The sequence below is a fragment of the Haematobia irritans genome, chromosome 1 (assembly GCF_050003625.1).
Source record: "Haematobia irritans isolate KBUSLIRL chromosome 1, ASM5000362v1, whole genome shotgun sequence".
In the NCBI taxonomy this organism is placed as follows: Eukaryota; Metazoa; Arthropoda; class Insecta; order Diptera; family Muscidae; genus Haematobia; species Haematobia irritans.
The window spans coordinates 123,561,792-123,584,398 of NC_134397.1; the positions used below are offsets into that span (position 1 = coordinate 123,561,792).

Sequence of the window (22,607 nt, forward strand, 5' to 3'; positions counted from 1 at the left end):
TCAGAGGGCCCTCCGGATGACTGAGAAATGGGCGAAAGACAATGGTCTTGGGGTAAATCCTGCAAAGACAGAATTAGTCGTGTACTGCAAAGATCGCAAAACTCCCACGGTTAGGCCTATTTCCTTAGGGGGTATTGAAATTCCCTTTGGTGAATGTGCAAAATACCTTGGCGTTATTTTGGACAGGAAGCTGAACTTTAAGCTTAATATTGAAGAAAGGGCGAGAAAGGCAACTGTAGCTTTGTACTCGTGCAAAAAGGCAATAGGAAAAAAGTGGGGACTGAAACCAAAAATTGTGCATTGGCTATACACGGCAGTGGTTAGACCTATAATGCTATATGGTGTTGTAGTCTGGTGGCCGGCACTTCAGAAACCGACTTGTTTAGATAAAGTTCAGCGTATGGCGTGTTTGTGTATTTCAGGCGCATTCAGCAAGACAGGAACAAATTCCCTTAATGTCGTGCTGCATCTATTGCCTTTAGACATTTTGGCCAAACAGTCAGCTGCAACAACGGCTGTGCGGTTGCGCGAACTATCGCTGTGGTCGGAAAAAGGTTACGGTCACAGTTCTGTCCTCAAAATAATGCCAGATGTGCCTAACGTAGTGGATTACACTTTGGCGAGTCCACTTTTCGACAAAAAGTTTGAGACAGTGAGGCGTGGTGCACACAGACCCCGGGGAATAAAGAATATATAGATTTCTACACTGATGGCTCCAAATTGGATGGACAAGTGGGGTTCGGAGTATATTCTAATGATCTGGAACTTCGAATAGCGAAAAGATTACCTAATCACTGTAGTGTTTTTCGGGCTGAAATATTAGCAATAAGAGAGGTGGCGAATTGTCTGAGAAGTAATGTTCCAAAAAATGTGGGCATTAATATATACTCAGACAGTCAACCTGCAATAAAATCCTTGGACTCTGTGTTCCTCAACTCGAAAACGACCATCGACTGCCGCAAATCTCTCAATGAGATGGCTGAGCAGTACAATATTCACCTAATATGGGTGCCTGGCCATAGGAACATACCGGGGAACTGCGAAGCGGTTGAGTTGGCAAGGCTAGGGACTACCTTACATATTCCAGGGGAACTAGAATTTGTTGGTATGCCCCTAGCTACCTGCAAGCTCATGCTGCGTGAGAAGGCTGTTATGATGGCAAATGTTCGATGGGAGAATTGCAAGGGTTGTAACGACACCAAGCAAATATGGCCCCATTTCAACTTAAACCGCACACTAGATATGCTAATGTTCTCGAGACGTCAGATATCACTCCTGATATCTGCTATAACGGGTCGCTGCCTGATAGGCGATTTTGCAAAAACTATTGGCGCGAAGTATAATGACTATTGTATGAGCTGTCATGATGCGGAGGAAAAAGAATCAATTAAACACCTCTTGTGTGAGTGTCCTGCATTTTGTGTAAAGCGCAAGCAACTTTTAGGAGCATATAGCTTCAGATTACTGGCGGATCTGGAAAACGTTAACTTAAGCAGTCTGCTACTGTTTTTGGAACAATCTGGTTGGTTCAACAAAGAAAAATAATCAAGAAGGTTCAGAGGTTAAAACTAGAAGTGCCCATATGTAATAGGTACTTTTAGTTAATGTGGTATCACAATGGACTGAATAGTCTAAGTGAGCCTGAATCTTAATCGGGCTGCCACTTTAACCTAACCTAACCTCAGTCCATTGTGATACTACAGTGGTGAACTTTTCTCTTGTCACTGAGTGCTACCCGATTCTATGTTAAGCTCAATGACAAGGGACCTCCTTTTTATAGCCGATTCCGACCGGGGTTCCACATTGCAGTGAAACCACTTAGAGAAGCTTCTAAACACTAAGAAATGTCACCAGAATTACTGAGGTAGGATAAAGCACCGCTGAAAAACTTTTTGGTGTTTGGTCGAAGCTTGGTTCGAACCCACGACCTTGTGTATGCAAGGCGGGCTTGCTAACCATTGCACCACGGTAGCTCCCAGAAGAATCTTAACAAATTTGTATCATTTTAGTAATTCTTACCCTGTTTTTAAAGTATTTGAAACAAAAACAGTTAAAATTGTTACTTAAAAACAATTTTAAACTGTTTCTGTGCGTGTAGAGGACACGTACAGAAAAACATGTTTGGTTATGGTTGCCGCATCCATTTAATGCTTATGTAGATCATGTAATTGCAGCGAAAACCATGTATTTTGTCATTGTGAGAAAATTTTCTAGCAGAGAAAAATGTATGCTGGCAATAAGCATTTAAATGGTTCTCATATGCCGCAAACATGTTCTATTACATATTTAAATGATAGTATTTGAGACCATTACATGTTCGAGAAAATCATGTACCTGAGCATGTACCTCACTTCCATGAGATTTTGTAGTTCTTAGCACCTTTTTCTGCAATATTCAATTGTATAAATTTGTTAAATTTTACCTTTCGCCTGGACGGAGAATCGAACCGAATGGGCCATATCGGTCCACTTTTACGTATAGCCCCCATATAAACGGACTCCCAAATTTGGCTTGGGAGGCCTATAAGAGAAGCAAATTTCATCCGATCTGGCTGAAATTTGGTACATGGTGTTAATATATGGTCTCTAACAACCATGCACAAATTGGTCCACATCGGTCCATAATTATATATAGCCCCCATATAAACCGATCCCCCGATTTGGCTTGCGAGGCCTCTAAGAGAAGCAAATTTCATCCGATGCGGCTGAAATTTGGTACATGGTTTTAGTATATGGTCTCTAACAACCATGCAAAAATTGGTCCACATCGGTCCATAATTATATATAGCCCCCATATAAACCGATCCCCCGATTTGGCTTGCGAGGCCTCTAGGAGAAGCAAATTTCATCCGATCCGGCTGAAATTTGGTACATGGTGTTAGTATATGGTCTCTAACAACCATGCAAAAATTGGTCCACATCGGTCCATAATTATACATAGCCCCCATATATACCGATCACCAGATTTGACCTCCGGAGCCTCTTGGAAGACCAAAATTCATCTGATTCAGTTGAAATTTGGTACGTGGTGTTAATATATGGCCTCAAACTCCCATGCAAAAATTGGTCGGTATCGGACCATAATTATATATAGGCCCCATATAAACCGATCCACAGACTTGACCTCCAGAGCCCCTTGGAAGAGCAAAATTCTTCCCATTCGGTTGAAATTTGGTACGTGATGTTAGTATATGGAATGCAGGAATTGGTTCCTATCAGCCCATAATTATATATAGCTCCCATATAAACCGATCCCCAGATTTGACCTCCGGTGCCTTTTGGAAAAGCAAAATTCATCCGATCTGGTTGAAATTTTGTACGTGGTGGTAGTATATGATATTTAACAACCATGCCAAAAGTGGTCCATATCAGTCCATAATCATATATAGCCCCCATATAAACCGATCCCGAAATTTGGTTTTGGAGCTCTTGGAGGAGCAAATTTCATCCGAGTGAATTGAAATTTGGTACATTGTGCTAGTATATGGTCGTTAACAACCATGCGTAACTAGGTCCATATCGGTCTATAGTTATATATATCCGTCAGATAAATCGATTTCCAATCACACAAAAATTGGTCCATATCAAGTTTATAATTGTAGCCCCCATATAAGCGACCCCCATATTTCAATTCTGACTCTCTATGTACTGTGCAAAAAGTCCATATCGATTCGTAATTATTTGTAGACTTAACTATACATAACTTTTTTGTCTAATATATACCACGTATGGACTAACTCACAATTTAGAAAACGATGTTAAGAAGTTTTAAGATACCACAACCCAAGTAATTCGATTGTGTATGACAGTCTTTCGTAGAAGTTTCTACGCAATCCATGGTGGAGGGTACATAAGATTCGGCCTGGCCGAACTTACGGCCGTATATACTTGTTTTACATTTATTTTTACATAGATTCCAAAAATTCCGAAACGATGTTCGACATTATAATATGTCGAACATATTAAATTTTTACAATGAAATGTGTGTTATTGAAGATTTATAGTCAGAAAAGAACAGTGCTTGATATAAACGAAATGGACTGAGCTTTTGTATAAAATATTATTTTTTGTTATTGCAATAATAAAAATTTTCTAACAAAAAAAATGTTTTTGGTATAAAAGTTTGAAATTTTCGAAGAAGTTCAAAAACTCTAACAAATGAAGAACGTGAAGTCGAGTATAAACAAAAATAATTTTACACTATGCACATAAATTTATTAAGGCGTGAACTATTTGTTACTAGCATTTAACACAATTTTAAATGCATTTCAAATTTATCGTATTTAGAAATACAAATAAATATGAATTTTAATTAACGAATAATTTCGTACTTTTGCGGGTATTAAGTTGGCATTATCACTCTAAACTGGTAAAGTTTTTACGTTTATTTTTCTTTAATAATTCATCTTAAAGAAAATAATTTTTTTTTTCAATTGTTACTTTGGATCGTTCCCCATCAAGTTATAATACAATTTGCCAAAAAAAAAGTTATTATGTTATTCTGCTTTTAGAGATTTGAATTTTGCCGCTAAAATGAAAAATAATTGTATCCACTCTCTGGACGTCTTCGGTAGTCGCATATATTGCTTGCTAATTCAGCAGTATCTGTTTGCTATTTCAACAGAGAGAACTGTTTTCTCTTTCAACTAATGGATGTTTGTTAGAGCAACTATATTGATTGTTTTCTTTTATTCAGCAGAAGTGATGTTATAGCAAACATTTTTAGTGTTATGAATAACAATTTTTTTGGGTGTATAGAAAATATACATGTATTTTACATAACAGAAACGCTTTGTAGAACAACTGATACATTGGCAGTGGCTATTTGTTAGTAACCACTCTCTCAAATTAAATAAATTTGTAATCTACATCAATTTGTACCTATTAACATTTTGATTATTAATGTAATTAAACTTTAAACACGCTTCGAAATACTTTGAAAACTAAGTTAAAACAAAATGCAAAAACACATAAATATAAACTAATTGGTTGAAGGGGTAACCAACTGCCCAACTATCCAAAATTGTAAACAACAATTATGTGGTTACTGAGTGGAAATTTCTATTCAATTAACATCATAAAAGTTACTGTTGTTTGTTTGTCTTTTCCAATTTGTTTGTATTGCTACCACTGCAGGCAAATTTTATGAAAATTCTGTATATATACATGTTTACATATATACTCTTTCCCACATACATACACTGAAGGCCAAATAAAATTTGCAGGATATTATATGTTAGACAATGTTATTTATTTTTTACACATTCCACCATACACAGAAAAAAATATTGTGTTAAGGCCAAAGATTTCACGTCCTAAAAAAACGAAAGCTAATTTAAATTAGCATATAAGTCGCATTTCTCTGTCCAAAAGTCGATAGACTTTTCAATGAAGTCGTTTTGTCCGTATAGTTGAGAGATTCGACTTAAAACTGGGTATCCTAACATGAATGAAAATTTTTATTTGACTAAGGTCAAGTTGGCTTTAATAGTTTTCAAAAATTATTCAAAATTATTAAAGCCGTATTTAAATTGATTGACTTTTTGAATATTGACTACAAGGCAAACAAGTATATACGGCCGTAAGTTCGGCCAGACCGAATATTATGTACCCTCCGTCATGGATTGCGTTGAAACTTCTACTAAAAACTATCATCCACAAACGAATTAATAGGGTTGTGGTAAGGTATCTTAAAACTTCTTAACATGATCTTCTAAATGGTTACTCCTTACGGGATATACTGTGGGGGAGCAAAACCGAGTGCATGTTTACCACTTAGGAATATGCTTTATTTGGTTGAGTCCATTTGCAACAAAATTTATATCGTTTATTGTTTATTTCCTTACAAACAAACCTTTACATTCAGATAAGTGAAGTACCCTTCCTACTGCATTAATTAAACTAAAATAAAAACAAGTAAGGAAAGTCTAAAGTGGGACGGAGCCGACTATATTATACCCTGCAACTCGTACTTTAATTCGTTGATTTTAGCCATTGTTAAAACACTCTTGTGCGCTGGTGCGTTGTCTTGATGAAAAATTTTTTTTTGTGTTGTAAGCCCGGACGTTTTTCTCCAGTTTCAGTCCATTGTTTGGATTGTTCTTTTGTCTCTGGAGTATAGTGGTGGTTCCATGTCTCATAAACGACTCTTAAAATCCATTTTATTTCGCTTAAAACTATCCAAACAAGCTTGAGAAATGTTCATTCTTATGCGTTTTTGATTAACAAATGCGGCACCCATCTTGCAGAAAGCTTTTTCATATGTAGTTCTTGATGCAAAATTAAATGGACTCGATCATTTGAGATGCCCATGATATTAGCAATTTCACGCACTTTTATTCGTCGATCATTTAATACCATATCATGCACTTTGGCTACAATTTCTGTTGTTGTTGCTGTTTTTGGACGTCCACTACGTGGTTCATCTTCAATGCTTGTACGACCACGTTTAAATTCAGCAACCCAATTTTTTACTGTTGCATATGAAGGAGCACTTTCACCTAACATATTCACCATATCATTATGATATGTTAGGTGTCCCGATAAACCTTTTTATGTAAATATTTAATGACAGCACGCATTTATAATTTTTCTATTGTAAAAAAATTGCAGATGCGTCTTTTTTGAACACCTATTTCTATATCAAGGAGTTGCCAGATCGAAACAAAATTTAACATGTGTTCATAACAGAGATGGAAGTTTCCAAAACACTTAACTTTTTTCTGTTTATACCGCGCTTTTTGTGCTTGGCTAAGAAGTCTCCGAACTGCCCTCGTATTAGAAGTATGGGGAAATTGAAGTAATTTTTACAAGTTTTCGACTTTTTTACAAGGAAAATGTGGGTATTTTAGCGAATTTTGCCGAAATCAGAAAAAAACATATATATGAGAGCTATATCTAAATTTGAACCGATTTCAACAAAATTCGGCACATATAGATACAATATTAATTCTACTCCCTGCGCAAAGCTCTGGGCCATATAGTGTATATCTGGGGCCATATAAGTGTATATCGGGCGAAAGATATATATGGGAGCTATATCTAAATCTGAACCGATTTCGACCAAATTCGGCACATCTAACGATTCTATTAATTGCACTCCTTGTGCAAAATTTAAAGCAAATCAGGCTTCAATTCTAGCTTCTGGGTATCGGGCGAAAGATATTCTGACCCAAAACACATACTTGTGTCCAGGGCTGTGGAGTCGAGTCAATTTTGCTCGACTCCAGCTCCGACTCCAGTATTTCTATTAGCCTCGACTGCGACTCCGATTCCGGAGTCGACTCCAGGTGGTGTACCTAAATCTCATTTTAACAATATTGCAATTGTATTTTTAGGATTCCAAAAATAGACCGATATACACTCAAAAAAGGTTTACTTGGATCCAAAGATTTTAACTTTCCTTTAAGGATTTTGGTATTGATTCCGAGCCAAAGATGCGGCTTCTTTAAAATAAAGACATTTTTTAGGGACCTCCCTGGCTTTAAATCTAGGATCGATAAAATTAAAATTGGATACAGATCTCATTAATCGAATTTTTATTCTCTGTTTGCGATAGATTAATAAAGGTACAAACAAATTCCTGTTTCAAAATCCAAATTATGCCTAGTACTTCAAAGTAAAAACTGATTTCTTAATGCTAAAAAAACTTTAAACCAAAGATGCAAATCCTTAAAATAAGTCTTAGCCTATATTTGAAGCATTTTATCTTAAATTTAAAAATTCAATATGTCAGTTGAGTTAAAGACGATTTCTTTAAATTAAAAATGTTTTTCTTTATTTTAAGGAACATTTGCCTTACTTCAAAGATCTACAACTTCAACAGAGGGACGCAAAATTTCAAGATTTGTGTCCTAAATTTAATGAAAAAAAATTTGAAGCAAGGATTAAAAACGTTCTTTTAATTAAAATGTCATTATTTTAAAGAGTTTTGTCCTTAGCATTGCTTAAATTTCGAGTCCTAACATTAAGTTGCATAATCTTCCATATAAGGTCAATATTTTTTTCAGTGTAAGTATTCTATATTGCCATATGTGTTTATATGTCCAAAATAACTCTAATTTTAAATGTTGATATGACTCGACGAGGAACCTCAGCATTTTTTGGATGTAAAGAACTCTACATTTTAATTTCAGGCCAATAAATTAAAATACGACACAAGACTATAAATATGGGTAGATAACAACAATCTCCAGAATATGTATTTATAAAAACACAACACATACAACATATGACAGGAATAGCTGGACAGTTACGAATATTGTTTCTATAGAAATAAAATGGTGAAACATCTATCAGTTGTGGACATTACATGCCATTAATTTAATGTAAAGAATTTCGAGTTCGAATTTCGAACTCGACATGCCTGCCGAAAACTCAGAACGTTAGGTTTTACTGTTATATTGCCTTGAAATTGTTCCTTTATCAAGGGTCAAAAATCGATATTTTAATTGTACCTTTATAGGGTCAAAAATCGATATTTTAATATGTTAAAAATGGACAATGCAATTGACCAATTCAGGCCATATTCTAGTCAAATATAATTTTTACATAACCGTGAAATTTCACCCATATAAATACACCTTGAATGGCCTGAAATCTAGTACTTCGTTTTTCGTTGTTCGATTAAAAACCCCAATGGAATCTTATTTGTCGAAGTAGTTCTTTAGATAGAAAGATATGAAGTGTTTTTCAAATTTTATTTCGCCGGAGTCGGAGTGGAGCAAAATTTCTACGACTCCGACTCCAGCAAAATCTTCAGACTCCGACTCCAAGACTCCGACTCCACAACCCTGCTACCGTCAAATTCGAGTCGATTGGACTAAACTTGCGACCAAGACTTTGATCACAAAAATGTGTTCACAGACAGACGGACGGATGGACAGACGGACATTTGCTAGACCGACTAAGTGCCGGCCCTGAGCAATATAGCCAAAGACACCATATGTCTATCTCGTCTCCTTCTGGGTGTTGCAAAAATATGCACTAATTTATAATACCATGTTCCACAGTGTGGGGCAGGGTATAATAAGCCTGCATCCAGTTTTGCACTTTATCCATAATACATTTAAAAGAAATGTTTTAGTATTTAGCCCACTGTCTTTTGTTTCTAATTACAGTTTAAATCGTCTTAACATAATTTCACAAAGTTTTCTATTTTTTTTTTTTTTGAACATCCGATTAATTATGCTGAACTTGGCTCTAGATCTCATCGCTATTTTTTGTGCTCTTTGGTGTAATCTCAAGCGCCTTTTATCCATAGACCATACATTTTCAATATGATTGAGATCGTGGCTTTGCTCCGAAAACTATTTCTTTACTATCTTGTAAATATGCTTGGGGTTTCCGTCTTGTTGAAAAACAACTTTCTCAAGGAAGGCGCAAACCTCCACAAAGGTAGAAAATTTTGATTGCATAATGGCGAGGTACTCCCCTTTTTGGATGATTCCATATTATTAACCAGCGGCCAAGTGTGTCACCATCCCCATACCGCGAGTCTTCACACTCCATGTTTAACGGTTTGCTTAACGTGTTATTTTTGGAGACTTTCTCGTTACCAGGTCATTACCAGTAATATACTGAGGTCGTTACCAGTAACGTTTTTTTGCATAGGACGGAAAACGGTTTATTTTCGTTGCACGTAACTTATTTCCAGTCATCAACGGTCCTAAGCCAAATTTGGAGATCGGTTTATGGACCGATATGGACCAATTTTTGCATGGTTATTAGTGGCCATATACTTACACTACATACCAAATTTCAACCGGATCGGATGAAATTTGCTCATCCAAATGGGAGTCATATTTAAACATCACGTAGCAAATTTCAACCGAATCGGATTCAATATGCTTCTCTAAGAGGCCAGCAAGCCAAATAAGGGGGTCGGTTTATATGGGGTCAATACGTAAAAGTGGTCCGATATAGCCCATTTGCACTTATGCCAAATTTCAAGTCGCTAGCTTGTTTCGTTCGGAAGTTAGCTTGATGTCAACAGACGGACGGACATGAGTAGGTCGACTCAGAATTTCACCACGACCCAGAATATATATACTTTATAGGGTCTTAGACCAATATTTCGATGTGTTACATCCCGTTTGTATTGACAGAATTAATATACCCCCATCCTATGGTGGAGGATATAAAAAACGTGCACAAATTAGGAGATTTACTTCAATACTTTATTTTAAAGATGTTTTTTACATGAAACATAGAATAAGTTTTACTTGTAGTCGAGTCTGAATTTGGATATCTAAGTTGTCGTTAAAACGTTTTTAACTTTGAGAGCTCATGAAGAAAAAAGTGATAAAACGATTTGATTAAATTTTGTTTCCTAGAATCAAGTACCAAATTAACAAGAAAATATATCCTTACTTCAATTCTCTGGCTCGGAATCAACACCAAAATCGTTAGTGTAAAGACAAAATCTTTGGAATCGGACATGGTTTTTTTAGTGTAGACATTTACTTTAGATAAACTAATAACATAGACATCACATTGACTTACAATTTATAAGACAATGCTAAGTAGTTTTAAGATACCCCGCCATCGGTTACTGTTCCCACAACCAGTATTGCTATTGCGCGACTTTAGTGACACATTTGCCACTTTTTCACTACTTTTGTTCCACCTTTTTTTAAGTACCACTAAATGGTATACTTTTTAAATTTTTGTGCTACCTTTTTTAAAGTTGTGCCATTTTTTAAATTAATAATTAATTAATGGTGTTTTCGTAAACATGCGCACTTTTTTGCAAAAAAGGCAGCAATTGAAAATGTTTCGAATTCTGTTGTGAAAATTATGCGACGTATAGTGGCATATTAGAGGCATTTTCAGCACTGCCTACACAGAAAAATTTCACGAAATTTTTTCCAATTAAAATCTTAATTAAGTTTTAAAAATTATTCAATTAAAAATTTTATTATACAATTTTTTAATTGAAACAAAATTTAATCATAACAATTAATAGTATCAATTAATTTTTTAATTGGACCAATTATTTTTTTAATTGACATTCCATTTATTTTTTAATTGATAATATAATTTCTGTGTTTGAAGACATGTCAATTAAAAATTAATTGGATCAATTAAATTCGTGATTGAAGACAAAAACTAAATTTTATTGCGTGTACCAACGAGAGTGCCGCGATTGCCCTTAGTTGCATATGCTGTTGATGGTGACTTGAATAAATGAATAATGTTGGCTTGAATTAATAAAATTTTAAAAATTTCAGTTTTTTATCCCAATTTATTCCATTGAAGTAAATTGCATAGGAATAAGGAACACACGGAAATGTTGTTCATATTTTATTATATTTTTTGTGTGTTAATTTACGTTCACCCTGTTTGATCCTTTGAATTCTTTTCAGCTCATGATGACATTTTTTAGGTTACTGGCGGCATTTTAAAAATGTATACTCTGTAAAGACAAAATGAAGGCATATCAATTTTTCCATGAACTCTTAGAAATGAACCTGAAGCTGGGTGCCACACATATCAGCCACACTGCTAACCCAAAAATGTTCATTACGATAACAACACGCTGTGGTATCGACCACTGATATAAAACATTACTCCAATAATATCCCTTCAGTTCGTAGGACTGGTCCCAAACCGGTCGTTTCACTTGTCCTTTATATCCGGTACAGGTTCTTTAATCGGTTAGGTGACCGGTGAAATTAACATAGAGTTGTCATAGGAACACATCGATACCTACAAACCAATCCAATAACCGGTTGCTTTCAACTCATCAATTAACCAGTTCAGATCTGCTATAGAGACAGTTTTACCCATCTAGCCAATAGTCTAGTTGCATTGCTTTTGATTTTTTGCCTTGGGACTTTGAACCAAGAAATAAAAAAAAACTATTATTTTTTTTACTTTTATTACTATCCAATTTTTACAATTTGAAAAACTTTTTCGCTCCGACCAGGGATTGAAATTGGATTTGAACTCTTTAGCACACTCAGGCACAAACGCCATTGAATATGTAGAGTCGAAACTTCAATTCAAATGTTTATGATATTGTTACAAAATGAACAATATAATATGAACTGTCCCTGTTACAGATGCCTAAAGACCAGAAAAGTGTAATTTAGTCCTATGATAGAGACAATTAAAGTTAGAGGATATGTTCATTGTGTTTTGAAGACAAATGCATGAAGTGGCTACCAACCGGCTAAATACAACTAATCGCTTACCAGTGTAAAATTCCAACTGGCAATTGACATCCAAAAAACTTAAGTGTTCTCTTTAAATGACACGATCACTCTAAATCATCACGCAGAAAAGAAATATAATCACCTTAAGCAGATTTCACGAGAAAAAATTAATTTTTGGATGGTGAACATGGCACACTTTTGCCGCAAAAATGTTGTTTTCTCGCCAAATATAAAATGTTCCCCATACAAAAATAATATTTTACTCTTGAAGTGATCGTATTCTTTCTCTGGGTAATTAAATGATTTTGCAAATCTTCTGGCACCTAAATACGTTCAAATAAATAAAACAAAGGCAAGTTCATATAAAGTAAACTCACTCGTAAAATGTCATGCATTCAATTTTATTATTATTTAAGTTCATTCCATTATTCAAATATGATACCATGATGGCAAGTGTTATTTTAATATAAATTATTTTGGTATATGTATGGTATTAAAGTTTTATTGATATTCTTATTCTCTTTTTTTGTTAGACCAGCAACTACTAACCTTTATTGTAATCCAATAATGAATATCTTTATGGATTGATATTACAATGATGATGCACAAAGCTCGTTAAATGCTTAAGGGATTCCTTTGGTCCTTTGTTATGACCCACTTGTCTTTTTGATTGATTCTTAAGCAATACTCCTTGGGCGGTTTTTTCGTATTCAATCATACACACATATATGCAAATCGTACCAGATACTCATATCATGGAAATTGTTTGAAACATGTCGATTCGTATGAGCCAATACAAACGAAGATGATGGTAATCACGTTATGAGAGCATCTAAACCAAACCAAAGGTATGTGTGTGGACAAACGTTTGTACTACGTACGTTTCAATGGCAAACTCAAACACTCACACCAGCATTCATTTGCAATTTCTCAATTCACAATAGAAGAGAATTCCCTCTCACTCACAATATGTGTGTACGAAGGGGGAGCAACACTCACTCACTAGCAGACACACAATTCGCGTATCCGGACTTAGACAGGAAATGAAATTTTCTCTCATTTTCTCACTTTGTTGGGGCTTCACTGCGTATTCATTGTTCTAACGACGACGATGATAACAAACAATAATAACAGCAACAGCAAATACTTGGAAATTATCGGCACGATATGACGAATGTAGGGAACATAGGAGAAATACAAACAAAAATATTTGGCGTCATATATCCTGCGACCTGTCGGTTTATTTGTCGGGCACGTTATTAACCGGCGTCAGATGATAATGATGATGATAACGATGATATATACAGACAGAGGTCTATCACACTAATACATAGAGGTAAACAAAGCTTTATATTTGTGTATATATTTGAATGTTTATATATTTATTTATTTTTCGATGCCGTCGGATGATGTTTACTCAAAGTGTCGAGTGTCATAGTACACAACAACTCACTCAATACATAACAAAACGTATGAATTGCCTTTGTTAGCTTATGTTACAATTAAATTTTCTTAAATTTCTTTTAATGCTATAGGATAAGATTGCAAAACAAACACTTCTTTTATGGGGCCGAGACTTGAATGACTCTTACACACACATATAGCTATAGCCAGTTATACACACACCCACACACATACACATTCACTACAATGACTAGTGATCTAAACTAAATTTAGCGCCACTTATATATATACCGCGGGTTTTTTTATTCAATGGAAGCGCACAAAATAAATTCGAACGTTTTGAATCTAACGACAGCTACCCGATAACTAACCGGCACTAGGATATTGATGCTTTGAGGAAAAATTAAATTCCATCCACTGAAATTGTGGATTTCATTAGGTTAGGCGCAGGTCCATTACTATCTGCCGCTTGTTGTCATAAATTAAAATCATCTAAAACGATGTCAACAAGTTGCTCCTTTGTTTAAAAAAGCCCCAAAACATATTTGATAATAATGGGTCTTTTTTGTGCAGGAGCGCATGTCCAAAGAATGATTTCAGATTCTCTTGGAATCCACACACGCAGAGACGGGATATAGAATTGACAAAGTACACCAAAAACAAAAAAGGAAAGTCTAAAGTCGGGCGAGTCCGACTATATTATACCCTGCACCACTTTGTAGATCTAAATTTTCGATACCATCTCAAATCTTTCATATAAAAAGGGTTATGTTTTAATATACTATATGTATTTAAATTTGAAAAAATATTGTCGTGAGGCCAAAGATTTTATGTCCTTAAAATACGAATGCGAATTTTGCTTAGCATAGAAAACGCATTTTTCTAATATAAAGTTATTTTTCCTTATATAAAAGTCAATAAACTTTTCATTGTCGTTTGTCATTCGATTTGAAAATGGATATCTTAACATAAAAGAAAATTCCGTTTGACAAAGGTCAACTTGACTTTAATAACCCAGCAACAAAATTTGGAAGTTGTTCCAAAGGCACAATTTTAAAAACACTTCCACAAATGTCCTCCCAAAAATGTTTTTCATAACTTTTTTTTTTATATTTTAACGGGTAATTGTAATAACATAATAAAAAAGTTTTATTTCAAATAGGTTAAAAACAGAGTAAGAAATAATAAAATGGAACAAATTATTTAAATTTTGTTAAAAAAATGCTAAATCCATTCCAGAAGAATAGCAAATTTCTGTGGTCAAATGTTTCAGATAAGCGTTAGAATGTATAAAAAATCATACAAAATTATAAAAATTATTTATTTGGCAAAATATCACAAAATTTTTTAATTCACATCCAAAACACAGAATTTGGATTACACCTTAAGGAGTGACGCAAATTCAGTGCAACGGCTGTTGAAATGGTGGACATCCATCCTATGATAAGCGCATGTTAAATTCAACTTTACACAACTTCATTTTTGTAAAAACATAATCTTTGGAACCGGACATGCCGTTTTTCTAGTGAATTACTTCATGCTTTTGTTTTGTCGCGACCAAACAATTACTCTGTTAAGTAACCCATATTTCTTCCCTGAATACGTCTTTCTTTTAATTTATATCTGACTATATTTTTAGAATATGTTATATTTTGAGAATAGAAAATGCAACATCTGCATATGTTTTGTCGCACTTTGTTGACTTTGTCTAAATCTGAGCCTATTTTGTGCAATTTTGGTACAAAATGGACACACATTGCTAAAATGTACTCTCTGTGCAAAATTTCAAATTAATCGGAATTAAATGCTGACCTACGGAGGTCATAAAGGGTGATACGGTCAAAATTTGGTCAATATAAACTTGACGTATTTCTTTCAATTTTGCATTTAAAAAACCTGAACACCCATTATTTTGAAGGTGTGTGTGTGTAGAATGTTGCTCCTATTTTGATTTTGGAATTCACTCTTCAGTTGTCAAAATGCTGTCCAAGCAAGAAGAGCAGTGTATCAAAATTTTGCTCGCGCATCGCGAAAATCCGAGCTACTCTCACGCAAAGCTGGCTAAAAGTTGCCAAATCAACCGTTACAAATGTAATTAAAGTGTTTGGGGAACGTTTGTCGACAGCCAGGAAGTCTGGATCGGGGGAAATCGAAAACCGGAAGCCGCTGAGACGACAAAGAGAGTTGCCGGTAGTTTCAAGCGAAACCCTAACCTCTCTCTCCGAGATGCCGCAAATAAGCTGGATGTATCGTCTACAACCGTGCATCGAGCCAAAAAACGAGCCGGACTATCGACTTACAAGAACGTAGTGACTCCAAATCGCGATGATAAACAAAATACGACGGCCAAAGCGCGATCCCAGAGGCTGTACACGACGATGCTGACGAAGTTTGACTGCGTGGTAATGGACGACGAAACCTACGTCAAAGCCGACTACAAGCAGCTTCCGGGACATGAGTTTTATACGGCAAAAGGAAGGGGAAAGGTAGCAGATATTTTCAAGCACATAAAACTGTCAAAGTTCGCAAAGAAATATCTGGTTTGGCAAGCCATCTGTACCTGTGGCTTGAAAAGCAGCATTTTCATAGCTTCCGGGACTGTCAACCAAGAAATTTACGTGAAACAGTGTTTGAATAAACGTCTGCTGCCTTTCCTAAAGAAACACGGTTATTCCGTACTGTTTTGGACGGATTTGGCATATTGCCATTACGGTAAAAAGGCCATGGAGTGGTTCGCCGCCAACAACGTGCAGGTGGTTCCCAAGGACAAGAACCCTCCCAACACGTCAGAGCTCCGCCCAATTGAGAAATACTGGGCTATTGTCAAGCGGAACCTAAAGAAGACCAAAAAACTGCTAAGGACGAGCCCTTGACCAAAATTTTGACCGTATCACCCTTTATGAGTCTAAATCGGGATACATATGGGAGTTATACCTAAATCTGAACCGATTGGCATGCATAGTAAGAATGTTAATTCCCCTGTACAAAATATTACCTAAATCATTTCGTCCAATAAAATGGAATTAAATCGTGAACATTTTCTTGCGATTATTTTTTACGACGTTCGACGTGGATTAACACACAACCATTTGTTTGCCAGTTGTCTTCCAAGAAATCAGAAAGCCGCCGAAGACATATCACTATTCCCCACGATAATACGAGCTCTCACACATCAAATAACTGCCTTTTTGGAGCACTGGAAACATCAATTTGATGGGTTATATAGCCGTGTAGTCCTCTGCACCGATTTCCCGTACGTCGCAATTAAAATGAGAGGTCAACGTTTTTCGATACCTGAGGAACAGGTTGATGCGTTCAGTATGCATATTTTGGAGATATCTCAATCAGAGTGGCAAAAGTGATTCGACATTTGATTCAAACACATGCAAATGTGCATAGATCTTAACTAGGAATATTTTGAAAAGCAATATTTAAAGCGATATTTCGACAATTAATATTTGTTTTTCTTCCCTAATCCCAAAATATAAAAGGCAACCCTCGTAAGTTGTAGCATAGCTCTTTACAAGTCTATAATTGATTAAGATTGAAATCGAGATGATTACAATCTTAAGAAAAATCTGATCAACTTTACGGCTTCTATGCCCAAAAGAAGTCAAATCGGGAGTTTGGTTATTTGGGGGCTATATCACAGTAAGGATATGCCGATACAAATAAGTCCAGCCTGCAAAGGACATTTGTTCATGGATAATCTAATGTAAATCTATTTTGAGGACAAATTGTACAATTAATAGTATAATCCGATTTGTTCTGTTCCCCTTAATATAAGGGTGGATTAGGTTATTGGTGGAACCTCTAGGAGATTAATGGCACAATCAACTTGACAAGCAAATTTTAATTTTATTTATCTCTGCAGTGCATAATATTTGTTAAACTGGTTTAGATAGGTTTTAATATTGATTAAATAGAGTTTTGTGACAGAAAATATAATAAATTAGAGAAAAATGTCCTATTTTAATAACCACTTTTCATTATTTCGCGGCTATATTGCAATCGATATGAGCCGACTTAATCAGTGGCGGCGTAGACAGCAGAGAATGAAGCCGACCCTTTTTAGTCGGCCGCGACTAACGCGACTTAGTCGGCCAATTATCCATTATAAAATCAATTTTAAGTTATTTGAACTAGCGTAACCTGGCCCGCTTCGCTGCGCCTTCCGAAGCATATTTGGAGGAATATTTTGCGTTAACTTAGTGAACTATATCCTTCGTGCTGAAAACAAATTCGAAAAGATTTGAATTCTTTTAAACAAATCGGACTACTTGATTTTTCGTTTATAGGTACAAATACGGCGGGAGAGGGTGTAACTTCTTCTATATTTCTTGTGAATTTTAAGTGTGGTTTGTCAAGGAAAGGTATCCTTCTCCTTAACATATCTGAAAATTAAGCACTATATTATAATAACATACAAAGAATTACTGTTTCCCATCCAATCAATCGGAAAAAGCAAAAATAGTAAAAAATTTTACCACATTAACATTTGCTAAAATGTTGGAAAATGATGCACCCTCTACGTTGGCTGCCAATTTCATGTAAATTTAAGTTCTTTACTAAAAAGAAGTCTGGCAGAAGCCTATGCAAAAATCATAAAATTATGTACCGAGTTCCCATTTACGGACAACCCTCTACTTTCAATTTAAGAAAAAAAAACGGACAAAAGGGAACCCTCCCCGCACCTTCGCTCCACTCCGACCTGATATCGGACTATCACGTACCCTATATTAATTTCGCAACTACTCAATGGTCCCTATAAATTCTATCGAAGTAAATCGAAAAAGTTTATTTCAATTTTCCCCTTCCCCAACCAGATATCGAAAAATCATATACTAATTTAAAAATCATGTATAAATCACCTCCTCCCACGTTCCCTGCAAATTTCAAGTAGATCGGCGATGTTTAAATTTTGCTCAATTGTTTTAAAGGGACGTCACTTTCCCCGATACAATATCGACAAACACCTTAGTGAATAGCACCCCTAAATATCGAAGTGAATAGCACCCCTAAATATCGAAAAGTGATGTAGCGTATTTTTTGTAAACGTCCCAGAAAATGTCAAGCAAATTATAAGCCTAAAAGGGCGGCCTCTCTTCCGTCCAAATATCACAAAATCAGGTATCAACTATTAATATCGTAACCTCTCCCCAGTCCTCTGTAAATTTCAAGTAACTCGGTAAAAGTTTAATTGTTTCTCTGTATGTACTTGAGAGAAGCGGATGCCCTTTTATTTTTATTAAAAAATCAAGAACCTGATATAAATTTCATAACCCATTTTTTCCGTAAAATTTCAGTCGGGGGAGTTTAGTTTTGTTTGCACTTTCAAACAAAAAAATTCGGGCAAAGGGGTGGTTCCCCTTCCCGACCAAATATCGAAAAATAATGTAGCGGATGTTTGTCTAGATGCCAACCCCAACATTCAATGAAAATTTCAAGCAAATCGCAAAATTTTGTTCCAAGTTTCAAAAAGTAGGGCAAGGGGGAGGTCCCCCTCCCCATCCACATATGAAATCATCGGGTACCCCATATTAATTCCATAACCTCACCACATGTTCTCTGTAAATCTCAGATAATTTAGAGAATTTTAGTGTTTTCACTGTACTTAAAAAAAGTCGAACAAAGGGGAGGCCCCCCTCCGCCACCAAATATCGAAATAAAAAGTAGCGGATCTTTGTCTAGATGCCAACCCCAATCTTCAATGAAAATTTCAAGCAAATCGGTCAACTTTGGTCCAATTCTCAAAAAGTCCGACGAAGGGGAGGTCCCCCTCCGCGACCAGGTGTCAAAAAATGAGGTACCCTATTTTCACCACATGAACGCCCCCCTACGATCTCTGAAAGTTTCAAGTAAATCGGTTCAGCCGTTTCGGAGCCAACTCGGAACATACAAACAAACAAATAAACAAACATAGATTGAATTTTATATATATAGATGGTAATTAGATTAGTTGTACAACCAATCGTAAAATCAACCAAATTTTCTGAGCTAATTTTGTGCACAATTATTAAAGCAACTTGATACTGATTGAGTGTGGGTGGAAGGTTCAAGGTTTTTGCAAAAATACAGCAATTATTTATACATTTTTCTGATATAAAGCAATATTTTGGCGGCTAAATTTGAGTCGAGATGAGTCGATATATTCAGCGGCGGCGTCGACTGGCAAAATATGGTCTGCGGCGGCTAAAATCAATGGCGTCGTTCTCTGGTCGACAGTCGAAAGGTAATCTGTGGCAGCTAAAATCTAGGCAGCTACATTCTCTGATTACTTGTTAACCTCTATGACAAGGACGTCCTTTTTGTAGCCGAGTCCACATTACATGTGAACCCCCCTAGAGAAACTTTGAAAAACCTAAAAAATTGTTTTGTTTTCTTTTTGTAAAAAATCGCTTGCATTTTTAAATTTTTATTAACATAATATAATTCATTAAATAAATAGAAAACATCTTTTTTATTGAATTTGCAATTCATACATCGACGAAGACCTCCACCATAGGATAAATGAAGTGAATCTAAAATTGATTAAATTAAATTGGTTACTATCTACTTATTTTACCAAGGAACTTGGAAGACATGCATATTTAATTGAATTCCGAACACTTCAAAGGAGCGTTTACCTATAATTAAATTGTTAAAAATAGATTTCTCCAAGTAAATTAGTGAAGACGCTTTTACTTTGGTATGTGGGTGCTCCAACAAAACGATATTCAAATTTCTAACGAGGAGGAAAACTGTTACGAATATTAATAGACTCTATCATCTCTCCATTAAATTAATGACAATTAAGTATCACACCATAGTTGAATCATTGCCCCATTTGGATAGCAAACCAATAAGGTTACGTAATGAGGAGTAGAGGATGACTTTGCCCTATATTTTATGAATTGTTGAAAATTTTTATGACGAGGCTAGTTTAAACGATATAATTTCAACCACCGACATTCATGCTACTTTTAAAAAATTCACTACTCAGAAAATAGAACAACACTGAAAGAAGAGTTTTTTTTTTTGAGGAACGAAAGTTTAGACAAGAAATTTTTGTTTTGACTCTATGTTAAAACAATAAAAAGAGGAAAGACATTGTGACAACGATAAAATAACACCAATAACCGGTCATAATCTGAAAACGAATTTACAATCAGGTCTGTATTATTTAACTATGCATTCGAGCGAAAAAATGTTAGGACTCAGGTTCGACTACTGCCTCGTAAACCTATTTTATTATTATTATTATACCCTAAACCACATAGTGGTCGGCCAAAAATTGTGCCTACCAGAAATATTCATTTTAGACCCCATAAAACATATACCGATCGACTCAGAATCACCTCCTGAGTCGATCTAGCGCTTGGTGTCCGTCCTTCCGTCCATGTATTTGTTATTCGCAGGATTCCGGTTGCAATTATTAACCGATTTTGATGAAATTTGGTATATGGCATTTTTTGGCACAGGGACGAACGCTATTGAATTTGGAAAAAATCGGATTAAATTTAGAAAAAGCTCCCATATATATGTATCGCCCGATTTCGACAAATGGCTTGCGTTGCGCTTTATTACTCACCGATCGTCTGGCACAAAGTAATATTTTCATCACTCTTCAAGTCTGCAAAATTTCATCGAAATCGGTTCAGATTTAGATATAGCTCTCATATATATGTATCGCCCGATTTTGCCAAATTTGGCCAAAAAAACACTTATTTATCAACCGATCTTCTTCTGTGGTATCATCCAAACCGGCAAAATATCATCGAAATCGGTTCAGATTTAGATATAGCTCCCATGTATATGTAGCGCCCGATTTTCAAAAATGTATCCCTAATAACCTTATTTTTTACCATAGTGGCCTCATCCATTAACCGACTTACTCCAATTGAACAAATGATATTCTATTGCAATATTAGCCAAACATGCAAAATATCATCCAAATCGCTTCAGATTTAGATATAGCTCCCATATATATGTATCGCCCGTTTTTCAAAAATTTACCCTTTATAACTTTATTTCTGACCATAATAGCCTTATTTTTGGACAGATTTTACTCAAATTTAACACAAGGTAACCTTCAGTGATATCAACTAAACCTGCAAAATATCATCGAAATCGGTTAAGTTTTAGATACAGCTCCCATATATATGTATCGCCAAAATTTCAAAAATTTTCCCCTAATAACCTTAGTTTTGACCATAGTGGCCTTATTTATCAATCGATCTTACTCAAACTTACCACAAGGTAACCTTCTCTGGTATCAATCAAACCTGCAAAATATAATTCAAATCGATCCACATTTAGATATAGCTCCTATAAATATGCACAGCTCGATTTCCCAAATTTGTCCATAATTCTCTTATTTATTGACAAATGTTATTCAAATGTCAAATTTAGATGTATTAGCCGATCGAACTTAGACTTACATATAGCTCTTACATAAATATATTGCCAAATTTTCACAAATTTGGCTACATTATCCACACTAATTGAGCGATTTCCTATTTTTTAATAATGAACTCAATATTAGTGTTCAGATTGTGATAAAATTGCAATAAACATGTGCTCCTTAATTTTCATAAATAAGGAAATGGGGTTCATCTCCCAAACCTATACCAATGATACCCCCAAATGCTTATGAGGGGTGGGGGGGTATGGTTTAGGTTATGATAATCGGCCCGCCCGTCTTTCTACTTTACTCACTTGTTTTTTTTTTATTTAATACCAAATTTAAAAAATCCCAAATAAAAATCCCCCAAATTGGTTAAGCTACTCTTGTCGTTTAGTCAATGCATGGTTTTAAGGTTAAATCAAAACAACAATAAACATTTTATTTCTATAGAAAATTTTGTCAAAATTGTATTTCTAGGAAATTTTGTCAAAATTTTTTTCTACGGAAAATTTGTTCAAATCTTTATTTCTAAAGAAAAATTTCAAAACTTTATTTCTATGGAAAACTTTGTCAAAATATTATTTCTGTAGAAATTTTGTCAAAATTTTATTGATTGTTATTTATTGATTTTAGCTTAAAACCATGCATTGACTAAACCAC

At 35.2% G+C, this 22,607-nt stretch overlaps 2 protein-coding genes across 2 annotated transcripts in view; both read right to left on the reverse strand.

Moving 5' to 3' along the window:
- The window catches only part of LOC142241797 (serine/threonine-protein kinase 32A), a 227,198-nt gene extending 213,303 nt beyond the window's left edge, over nt 1–13,895 (reverse strand). The window contains exon 1 of the mRNA XM_075313626.1: nt 12,707–13,895. The gene's annotated coding sequence lies outside the window, so the exon portion shown is untranslated. The remainder of the gene's footprint in view (nt 1–12,706) is intronic.
- Nucleotides 1–22,607, reverse strand: part of LOC142231422 (uncharacterized) — a 32,785-nt gene that overhangs the window by 6,155 nt on the left and 4,023 nt on the right. The window lies entirely within an intron of this gene.